This window comes from Myotis daubentonii, chromosome X, assembly GCF_963259705.1.
Source record: "Myotis daubentonii chromosome X, mMyoDau2.1, whole genome shotgun sequence".
NCBI classification, from domain to species: domain Eukaryota; kingdom Metazoa; phylum Chordata; class Mammalia; order Chiroptera; family Vespertilionidae; genus Myotis; species Myotis daubentonii.
Window position 1 is genome coordinate 3,535,536 of NC_081861.1, and position 12,515 is coordinate 3,548,050.

Below are 12,515 nucleotides of genomic sequence, written 5' to 3' on the forward strand. Positions count from 1 at the left end.
ACAGTGTACCTACCTATATAGTTTAAGTTTAAAAAATTTGGCTCTCAAAAGAAATTTCAATCGTTGTACTGTTGATATTTGGCTCTGTTGACTAATGAGTTTGCTGACCACTGGGTTAGAGCATCATCCTGATACACTAAGGTTGTGGATTCAATCCCCAGTCAGAACAAATATAAGAATCAACCAATAAAAATGCATAAATAAGTGGAGCAATCTATCGGTTCTCTCTCTCTCTCTCTCTCTCTCTCTCTCTCTCTCTCTCTCTCTCTCTCTCTCTCTCTCTCTTCCTCCTTCCCTCCCCTTCCTCTCACTCTCTAAAATTCAACTGATAAAATTTTTTAAAGGAAAGCCGGTTTATTTATGACTAATTTTATTTTATTGAAGCAAAGAACATTCATGATAAGCACTTTGTGTTCTTTTTCTCTTCATACAATCAACTTTTGTTTCTGAATATGTTAACAGATCTACCTGATAATTTTTGAATTATAGGACTTGTCCATCCAAGTATATCCATATTTTGATCTTTCCCTAGTTTCTGTGCAGTAGCCAAGTGTTCTAAGGACAAAAATGGGGAGGGGAGTCTCTGTTTCAAAGAACACAAGATTCAGCCAAGAAGGCACAAAGTAAACCTACCTCTCAGCCTGTTTATTTGAAGAGCAGTAGACTGAAAACAGGCAGTGCCTAACCCTGTTTGTCTAACCCTAAGTCCTGGGCTAAATGTAGGAGATGTGGTGGGAGATTCTTCTTCCCTCAAGGCTCGCACTGCTTGGCCCCTTGCAAGTCTCCATTGAAACAGGGCAAGTGGACAGGGTCAGCATCCTCTGGAAAGGCCCAACACAGCAGCCCTGGGGGAGGGCAACTGCCAGTATTTTTGAGAGGCTTTGGGCTCAGGTTCTTTTATCAGGAGAGAGAGGGAGAGAGAGAGAGAGAGAGAGAGAGAGAGAGAGAGAGAGAGAGAGAAAGAGAGAGACCACGATTTTATTGGCAAGCTGAACCAAGGCTTCTTTATTCAGTGCTTCTTCACTGAAATCACCTAGGAAGCCTTAAAAATATTAATTAATGGACTCAGGGTATGCTACATAATTTGTGGGGCCCCTTGATCAAAACTACTAAGAATTTCAAGACAGCATAACATTAAACCAAAGGCAGGGCCCCTGTAAGCAGGGCCCCATGAAACTGTACCTGTCATCGGCCCATGAAGCCTGCCTGCCCCGACTCCATTCCCATAAATTCAGATTTCATTGGTTTTGAATGGGGTCCAGGCATTGAAATTATTTTAAAAGCTCCCTAACTATTTTTAATGTGCAGTTAAGATTAGGAACTCTCATTCTTGCTCCAGGAATCATTAAATTCAAAAGATTCTTACAATCACAATTGACACCTGCATACAAACTTATCTTTAATTCAACAACTCAAAATCCTCACTCTGAAACATTTTAAGCTTACCCAAGGTAAAATCATCATGACAACATTCTTTAGAAAAATTTTCTACGCATACATAAGATAAAAGCTGTAGTCATGAATCCCCTTTTGATTCCCTTTTTATAAAAATAAAAATGTCATGAAAATGGTATATTTTCTCATATAAAATTGATATAATTTGAAGTGTTATTACTCATCATCATTCACATTAGACTTGAAACAAAGCTAAACAAGAATATTACTAAATGGAAATTTATTATCACATCAATAGAATTCTCAGTGACACAAAATTCAAACTCATGTCAAACATCTTTTCCCTCCCTTCTTCCCGGGAGAATAAGGAGCACAAAAGCATTTTTTGGGGGGTGGGGGGGGGGATTTGATCTGAGAGAAAACCTTCCAGGAAATGTTCATGGAAAGTATTGGATCCTGAACTAGTCCCACTACTCTGAGCTTCTCTAAAGAATCTCAGAGAACCAAGTTCTTAAGTTGAAGCCCCTTCCCAGTCCTCGTTGACAGCCTCCACACCCTTGTCCAGATTTCTAGACTCCTTCTCTCAGTGTAGCTCTGGAAACCACCAATTGCTACATGAAGGGAGGTTCACAACCTTCCTGCACTCACAGCGAGCTCTGCTTAGGTTAGTTCTTCCATGAAACAATCTGAGAGTTCTTCACTGAGTGGTGTTTCAGATAAAGTAGGTTCAGCAACCATCCCAGAGAACACAGAACTGTTTGGGATTTAGTACTAAAAATCCGGCATCCTGGGATACTGTTGGTCACCTTAGATGCAAGGCATCACTCATAATCTCTTCTAATGCCTCCAAAATCTAAAAATGTACATAGGAAGAAAGTTGTGTTTGATTGTTTATCCTAGGATTTTGCTTAACTGTATGTTAATTAGTTAGAGATGTGCTTCTGGAAGACTCTGTAGCAGATGGTGCTGGTATTCTGGTCAGATGAATCCCCTAGACCAGTGGTTCTCAACCTTCCTAATGCTGCGACCCTTTAATACAGTTCCTCATGTTGTGGTGACCCCCAATTTCATTGTTACAAATTGAACATAATTAAAACATCGTGATTAATCACAAAACAATATGTAATGATATATGTGTTTTCCGATGGTCTTAGGCGACCCCTGTGAAAGGGTCGTTTGACCCCCAAAGGGGTCGCGACCCACAGGTTGAGAACCACTGCCCTAGACTCTCTTTTTGTGGGTTCTATATATTCATCCCACAGCTTCTGCATGCTTTGCTCCTCACTGCTTATACTTGCAACTGTCTTTAGAGACCTGCCCTAGGGCTACTAGATCCACTTTGCTGGACCTGCTGGGAGCCTGGGAGGTTTATGTTCCGCCTCACCCTACCCCCTGACTCTGGGCAGCCCATAAGCAACAACTAATGGGTACAGAAATGTGAAAGCTCCCCTATCCCTTGTCACTAGGAAAACAAACTCTTAGGTTCAATGTACACCTTTGTGCTGCCCATGAGATTAGGCTGAGACTGGGATGTCACCTGAACTCAAACTCTTGGCTTCTTGGTGTTGTTTGCCCTGCTCCCTTACTGGTTTTTCCTGAGAGCACTTCCTTCACAAATAGCATCTACCTGAATCCTCATGTCAGTCTTTGTGCTGGGGAACCTGACCCAAGATGGACTTGACTCAGGGAATGCTGTTATTATAAAGATACCAGAAGCCTGGTGCATGAATTCATGCATCAGTGGGGTCCTTTGGACTGGCCCACAGGATTGGGCTGAAACCAGCTCTCCAATATCCCCCGAGGGGTCCCAGATTGCAAGAGGGTTCGGGCAAGGCAGAGGGACACCACAGGTGAATGATCAGGGCTGGGGAGGGATGCGGGAGGTTGGCTAGCCGGGGAGGGACCATGGGAGGTTCCAGGGCATGTCTGGCCCATCTTATTCAGTCCCAATTGGCCGGACCCCAGCAGCAAGTTAGCCTACCGGTTGGAGCATTTGCCCTCTGGTGGTCAGTGCATGTCATATCAACTGGTTGACAGGTTGACTATCTGTCCCCTGATGGTTAGTGCACATCATAGTGAGCAGTTGAGCAGCCTTAGCATATCATTAGCATGTTACACTTTGATTGGTTGAACGGACTACTGGACAACTGAACTCAGCATATTAGGCTTTTATTATAAAGATATAGCAAACACTGATAAGCTTAGTTACCTGTGGAAGAGAAAAGGAAATCTCTGTCTTTACAAAGTCAAGGAAGATAATAAATCATCAACCCAGTAGTGGTTCCTTTTTAATGTTGCCAACAGGGAATATTCCTGAAAACCCCAAGTGAACTTGGATAATTATTGTATTCCCCCATTACATTTGTTTACCAGCACTATAGCAATTCATTCATGGTATACTCAGTCTTCTCATCTTGGCAGACCACAAGCCACTAAAAGCTGGAAAAAAAGCCTTTTTCTTCCCTGAATCACAAGTCACAAAAGGCTGACGTACAACACAGAATACATGCTTACACAACAGATAGCAATGTCATTCAGAAATGTTTAGAATATTTGCCAACTCTAGTAAATAATTCATTTCAATGACTATGGGGTTTCAGTAACAGGAAATGGAAGGCACACCCAAATGGAATTCTGAAAAAAAAATTAATAAAGGGAATATTTCCAAAGTTGAAGGTGGGAAATGAGAACCAGCAACGGATAATGAAGCACCTTGGAGTTAGTAAGGGTGAGAAACTACTATTATACTTAGGCCTGAGGGGACAAGTTTGAGATAGAAATTGTAGGAACCCTGTGCCACCTGTAGCTGTTGGAAAGAGCCACTAGGCAGGAGCCAAGGACTCCAGTAGAAGTCAGCCACTGCCAACCTACAACTTGGCAGTGTGGGAATCAGGACAACTAAATACTCTGATCTCTCTCTTCTGCTCTCAGATCCCTTCTTGATGTCTTCCGTTGGCCAAACCCATCAGAAAACCAAGCAGTTAAGGGAAACTGATTGATGCAATCTAAAGGGGTTCAAGTCAGGGTGAGAAAGCTGAAGAATGGATACAGAAGGGAAAATGGGGGAGTAACCTGTATGTTGAATAATTCCCCAAACTCTAAAACATGCAGGCCACTTAACAGCATGTAAAAGCAAACTGTGGACTGGTAGATCCTCTTCTAAGTCTGTGCTCTAGAATACTCCCCATTTACTATTTTCCACCCATTTCTATTTTTTTCCTGTCTCTCTTTTTCTTAGGTTCCTGATTTGTACTTATACCTGCTTCTAGCATTGACATTTAGGACACCCTCTGGATTTTTCTAGTTTCTTAGAATTTAGCTTTCCAGCAGGTACTTGGCTCTCTGTTAAATACTCCCTGTTTTTTTCCCAGCAGTGTGGCTCAGTGGTTGAGCATTGACCTATGAACCATGGTTTGATTCCTGGTCAGGGCTCATGCCTGGGTTGTGGGCTCAATCCCCAGTGTGGGGTGTGTAGGAGGCAGCCAATATGTGACTCGCTCTCATCATTAATATTTCCATCTCCCTCTCCCTCTCTGTTCCTCTCTGAAATCAATAAAAACATATTTTTTTTAAAAAAAAGACTCTCATATTTTGCATCTTCTGAAGTTTCCAACAAGAAACTTCCCACTTGCTTCAGCCTGTGGAACTCCACTGGGCATGGCCAGTTGCCTAACTAATTAGAAATTCAGTGTTCAAGAAAAGTAGCTCTTATCACCACTCTAGAACAGCATAAGATGGTGACTTTGACATGGGGAATGTGCATATATTATGAGGATTCCTAGCTTGGAGCTGGTCATTTATCAGAAAGAACTCAACCGAAACGTTATTTGGTTGTTTCTGCTAAACATGAGTTTGATGTATGAAACCCTTTTATGCAGGCAGGGGATGGGCTTAATTTTTCTGAAAGGAAAATTAATGCGGAACCACCCTCCTTAAGTTTCCACTTGTGCATGTATCTATTCATTAGCAAGTCCAAATAGCTATAGAACCAGCAGTATTACAGACATTAGTATGTAAATTCTTAATTGAGAACTGGCAGATAGAAAACAAAAATTCCCAGCAATTCACCTATCAGTCTCAATATAAGTGAATAGTGCAACATGAGACAGGAATTGGCCACCATGGTCAATCAGTGGAAAGAAGCTGAAAATACAGACAGAATCAGAAGAGGGACATTTACTTTAGCAAGACCTGGCCAAGGGTTTCAGTGAGGAGAAAATGAAGGTAAACATCAGAACTCCTCTGTAATTAGCTGAGATATTTTCATAGTTTAATAAATACCCTATTGGGAAAAGTCATTTTATAATCACCACATATTCAATGATGAGCTTCATCATTTGTGATACAGAAGTGTTAAAAGTCATATTTCAGAAGGTCAGTGTTAGATCGCTGCCAGTTGTCTAGAAATCTTATTTTTAACACTTGCCAGCATAACAAACACCATCCAACAACTTCATTAACCAAATGATAAATGACTGTGCACAGAAAGCAAACATGCTCTCAAGAAAACATTTTATGGCCCTAGCTGGTTTGGCTCACTGGGTAGAGCATTGGCCTGGCGACTAAAGGGTCCCAGGTTTGATTCCAGTTAAGGGCATGTACCTTGGTTGCAGGCACATCCCCAGTAGGATGCTTCTCTCTCATCGATGTTTCTAACTCTCTATCCCTCTCCCTTCCTCTCTGTAAAAAATCAATAAAATATATTTTAAAAAAGAAAACATTTTATGGATTATTATTATTATTTGCAACTTAAAGGTACCACCTAATAAAGCGAAAATTCATATCCAGTATTTTCATCAGCAATACAGAGATTCAATTAATTCAAAACACATTATTTGAAAATTTACTCTGTGACAGGCACTGGGCTAAAGCCTGGAAAGCATAATTGTCATAGAATTTTGCTGTGAAGAAGTAGAAAATCAGATCAGGAATCTTTCACAAAAGCCTGACAATTAGCAGTTATACCAAGCTACTCTAAAGGCAAGATTAAGTGGATAGTCATGGAAGGGATGATAACTTCCTACTTTTAATAATAATGTCAGAAACTAAAAGAAATAGGTATTGCATCTGGTTTCTTTAATAGTTTTTTTTTTACCAACAAATCATATGATTCACATTACAAGGCAGTACATGGTAACCACAGGGTTCTAAAAGCACACAATTGAGGGTTTCCTGCAACAGGGCTGTGGTAGGCAGCTTAACGACCCCCCAAAGATATTCACATCCTAATCCTCAGAACCTGTGACCTATTACTTTACATGGCAAAAGGAACTTTGTAGATGCAAATAAATTAAGGCTCTTAAAATGGAGAGATTATCCTGGATTATCCAGGTGGTGGGAAGCAGGGGGGGGGGAGAGAGAGAGAGAGAGAGAGAGAGAGAGAGAGAGAGAGAGAGAGAGAGGTTTGAACATAAAACATTTCTGACTTTGATGATGAAGGAATATAGGAATATAGGCGACCACTAGAAACATAAGGAAATGTATTCTCCCCTGGAGACAAGAAGGAAAGCAGCTCTGCCAATGGATGCCTTGACTTTAGCTTTCTAAGACCCATTTTTGGACTTCTGATCTCCAGAATTGTAAGATAAGAAATTTGTGTTATTTTAAACCACCACTAAATACAATGGCTGACTGAGGAATGTCCATGTGAAATGACTCGCCTTTGTAGAAATCTGAATGGGTGGAGACTACAGACACAGCAAACCAAAAGGAAGCACTGAGGCACAAGTGTCAAGCATGCAGTGTGGCAATTGTAAAAAAAGCTCACTAATTATTATTTTTTTACCCCAAGATATTATGTTTATTTCCTAATAACAGGGACATTTTCTTTTTTTTTTTAATATATTTTATTGATTCTTTACAGAGAGGAAGGGAGAGAGACAGAGAGTCAGAAACACCAATGAGAGAGAAACATCGATCAGCTGCCTCCCGCACATCTCCCACTGGGGATATGCCCGCAACCCAGGTACATGCCCTCGACCGGAATCGAACCCGGGACCCCTCAGTCCGCAGGCCGACGCTCTATCCACTGAGCCAAACTGGTCTCGGCAACAGGGACATTTTCTTACAGAACCAGAGTAATTATCAGAATCAGAAAATTTAACATTATGCAGTGATATTATCTAATATACAATCTATTACTCACATTTTGCCAATTTTCACAATGTCTGTATAGATATTTTTAATGCTCCAGTTGCATTAGCTTCATATCTCTTTATACTTCTTTAATCCAAAAGTTTCTTAGTCTCTGTTATTCATGGCTTTGATATTTTTGAAGCATGCAGGCCAATTTTATTTAGCTCTTGTGAAATTTTTATTTATAAAGTGGAGTTTTAGCACCTATTTTCTCATAGCAGCTCGATAACAGAATATTGCTTTAATCTACATGAATTAATGTGTTTAAGGAGCAAAAGTTGTGGACTGATATTATTTTAAAATTATAATCACATTTCTTTATTTAAAATGTTTTATTTAGTGATTTGAGAGAGGAAGAGAGAGAGAGAGAGAGAGAGAGAGAGAGAGAGAGAGAGAGAGAGAGAGAGAAAGAGAAAGAGAAGAGAGAGAGAACTTTGTTTTTCCATTCCTGTATGTGCTCTGGCCAGGGATCAAACTCGAAATCTTTGAGTATCAGGATGACACTCTAACCAACTGAGTTACCTGACCAGGGCTTCATCTTCTTTTGTCAAAATTTACGTTTTATTTTTTAATCACAGTTTACACTCAATGTTATTTGTATTCCTTTCAGATGTACAGCATGGTCACTAATTGACAGACCTCCCTTTAAGAGGTAGGACTTATATCTCCTACCCTTGAATCTGGGTTCCCTTTGGTCAAATCTGTGGTCTGCTTTGACCAACACAATGTGGAAATGCTGACACATGATGTTTGAGGCCACATAACAAAAAGCCATACAGTTTCCAGTGAGAAACATGACTATTTTAATGTTCTTTTTCACTCTGTGGAACTATAATTTAATAAATGATCACATCCTTTAAAGAAAATACCAGCAAGAATAAACACAGTTTATCAAAGAAAGAAATTAAGCTGCACTGAGTTTAAGATTCCAGTTCAAACAAATTATGGGCAATTTTCCTCTGCTTTTTTAAAAAGACAATGTACCAGTCTTTGGGGTCATTTTCTCGCCAGGTTTAGACAGACATTCCTTCTTTCACCCTGTGTTTTGCCATTTTTATGTAACAAGAATTATTTTGAGTGCCACTTTCTTCATTTGCTACAACAAATGATAAAACAGTTTCTACTCTTCAATCTGGAACCCATGACTCAGGGCTGGCTCAATAATAATAATAATAAATGTTATTATTATTATTTCCATAGGTTCCCATGTTCCAGCCTTTACCATGACCTTTCTTAGACTCCCCTCTTCTATCTTATCACCTTTCAAATATTTATAAAATTAAAGATTCATCCTCTAACAAAGCATTTAAACAAGAATGCTACACTTAATCCATTCTTCTCACTCCTTTCTAGTTTAGGGAAACACCATTTTTTTCCTGGGGACATTTGGCCATATCGACAGGTAACTCCAGAATTATTTCTGATAAAACACTTGTTCAACTTTGCATAATTAAAGAGATGACCTTTGCTTGGTGCTTCAGTGAGTATAATGGGTGCTTTGTGAAGACATAATATGTAATAGCTCTGAATGAGCAAAATCACTTGAAACCTCATATGTAGAGTCCCATTTCAGGTGAGAAACTACCAAAATGTGATTTTTACAGGTAGTTTACATCAGTGATTATAAAAGTTATATGATTTAGACAGACATATTTGGGAATTTTTAAAAGTTTGATATAACTTCAAACTTAAGGAGCTCTCATATACCCTTTATCCAGATTCACTAATAGTTACATTTTGCCCTAATTGCTTTACAATAATCCTTGTGTATATGTGTTTTTTTCTAAACCGTTTTAGAATAAGTTGATGATCTCATGTCCTTTTATTCCTAAATTCTTCAGAGTGTATTTCCAAAAAGAAGGACATTCTCTTACATAACTGCAATACTTCTGTCAATGATTTAGACAGACTTTTAATACCCATTTCCTCTTAAAATTCTGAGTGTCTTTCAAAAGAAATCTCAATTAGAACATATTGCTATAATCAGGTCAAACCTATAGGTGTTGCATGCTTTTTATACTGGTAACTCCTGAGGGTGTACGTAAAGACTTTCCTCCCCTATTACAAATGGACAGATTTTGTCCTAAATTCCTTTTGTCTCTGTAAATCCTGGGTCAGGGGTAAGTGGAGGAGAGAGGGCTTCTGAATTGGTTATTGATGGAAGTAGGCGTATCCCCTGGGTGCTGAGGGTGGCGTCCTTATGATATCTTGAGTAAAAGAATTTTCTGAGACGCCCACGGGAGGATGCGATTTTTATTAGCATGGAATGACATCCCTGGCATTCCAAAGTCCCATTTCCCTTAATCCAGTCCCGGAAGATGTGCAGCTGGGGATTCAGTAGAGCTAGAAGCAAAGCCAGTGTCCAAAGTTCCCTTTCCATGGTGGAGTTGGGTCCAGTACAGCATCAGGTTAGTTGCAATCCATTAGTCCATTGTGTGGGTGATTGCAGTGGAGCCAAGAGAGCACAGCCCACTGCAGCAAGAGTCCTAAGGGTCCCCAAAACACAAGAGAGCAAGAGAGCGAACTCCTTTTCTTAGGAGATTAAATATCTTAAATCTTCCCACACTTGCCATGGCCAGGCCTACCTGTTCCCAACTGTGACTGATGGACAAGTACCTTCCCTAGGTCATCCAGACTTTACTGCGCATGAGTCTGTTCTCCCCCTGTCCATCCCTTCCCCCAGTGATCTGCTGGGAATAAGCCGGTGGCTTCCTGGGAAGTGTTAACCTGCAACTTCCTGGCAGAGCTGCACTAGTGGCATGCCTATAATATTTGGCCTTCCCTTTGCGCCTTTCCAGTTATTCATAACTAGGTTACATTACAACAGCATCAAATTCAAGATTAAAAAGAAGCCAAACATTCAACTCATGAATTCACTCTGTGCATGCTTCCCCACATTTGGGTCTGATTAGCTTTACTTAAGTTTTCTGAAAATGTTATCTCAAATGATCCGAAACTGGACGTGTATATTTGTTATATCTACACCAAAATTAGGAGACTGTCACTTTATTTAGTGATACAATTTTCACTTTAGGCAGATCTCTACAAGATTTATTTTTTTCTGGACTCTGGAAAAGTATACTTCATGCTTGTTCAAGCTTTTGAGAAACAGATCTTACTAACACCTTCCAGGAAAATGTTGTCTTAGTTCTAATTTCCTACATTGTCCCTGCTTTCAGCTCAAATGCCTAATATGTTATTTCACTTACATCCAAATATATCAGGACATATATGATTTATTCTAACATTGTTTATCTATTCTTTAGCTTCACTTGAATATCTTAGCCATTAAATTAGTAGAAGTAACGTTTATAGTGCCAAGTTTTGGCTATTAGAATTTAATGCACTCTATTTCTCCAAACACTAGAATTTTAAAATAATTATTTTAAATGACAAAATTTAGTTTTAAATATTCAATAAAGTAAAATATAGTATTACTGAATAAATTTGATTCTGCTTTGTACAAGAAAAATGCAAATTGTGTGGTTAATTAAAGGCATTTGATATATAGCAAAAGTGCAATTAGAAGCATGGAATAGATAGGAAATCACTGGGTTGGAGTAGCTATTTTATTAGTGAAATTGTTGAAATTTATAGAATACTAAATTGACAGTACTATAGCATCCATAGACTTAGATTTCTTTCTAAAAGTGAAATTAATAAATAATATCACTACATTGTCATGATATTGTTTATTAATTTCATTTCCCAATTATCTATTGTATGAAGTGGAAGTACAATTTATTTTTTGTATATTGACATAGTATATCCTACATTCTTTTTTTTAAATAATGATTTTATTTTTTATATATTTTTATTGATTTCAGAGAGGAAGGGAGAGGGATAGAGAACAGAAACACCAATGATGAGAGCAAATCATTGATTGGCTGCCTCCTGTATGCCCCACACTGGGGATCTAGCCTGCAACCCAGGCATGTGCCCTTGGCAGAAATCAAACCCGGGACCCTTCAGTCCTCAGGTCAATGCTCTATCCACTGAGCCAAATCAGCTAGGGCAGTACCCTACATTCTTGCCAAACTCACTTATTCTGCTAGATTTCTTTATAGATTCCTTTGTGTTTTCTATGTAAACAATCCTCTCATCTGTAAATAATGACAGTTTATTTTTCCTTTCTAATTTTTATGCCTCCCCCCCCCCCCCCCTTATTTCACTGGCTAGGAATTCTTTAAAAATGTTGACTCAAATGATAAGAGCAGGTATCTTTGCCTTTTTCCTGATCTTAGGAGGAAAGTGTGTAGTATTTCACCATTAAGCATGATCTTAGCTGCAGATATATCATAGATGTTCGTTATCAGGCTGCAAAAGTTTCCTTCTATTTCTGGTTGGATTAGAAAATCCTCACCTCACACATAGCTAAGCAATTAGCCAAAAATCAAAATCAAAACTACCTGAGAACAATTTCTAGTATTGTTTGGTTGTTGTATCTTTACTTTTTACCTTTGTATCTCACACTAACCCTTCCTAGCCTCTGAACTTTGTCCCGGTACCCTCAGCCCTTCGGAAATAAAGACATATCCTAAGCAGAAAGTAATCCGCTGTACTAAATGTACATCCACGCAAAAAGTTCCCACACACTCCGTTAAAAACCCAGAAAAATACTACCAAAGGTCAAAAGCCCTTCTAGCTCTTAGAATCCATTTAATATTCCTATCAAAGTCCTACCCTCAATCTAGTGAAGGAAAGAAGAATGGGAAAATACAAAAGAGAGAAGTCTCTCAGATCTTCCGCTCCCAGGTGTCTCTGTGGTTAGGACTCTTTTAAGTGTCAAGGGCACTGTGTGGGATGGCGAACACGTGGTGAGAATGCAGGTGATGCGGTGAAAAGAACCCGGACTGGCAGTAAGGAGACCTGGATTCTGTTCTGTACTCCACTTTTTTCCAGCCATCTGACCTTGGAGAAAGCTCCCTGGCAACCTCCTTAGCCCCAGTGTCATCATCTATAAAATGCATGGATTGAACCAACAT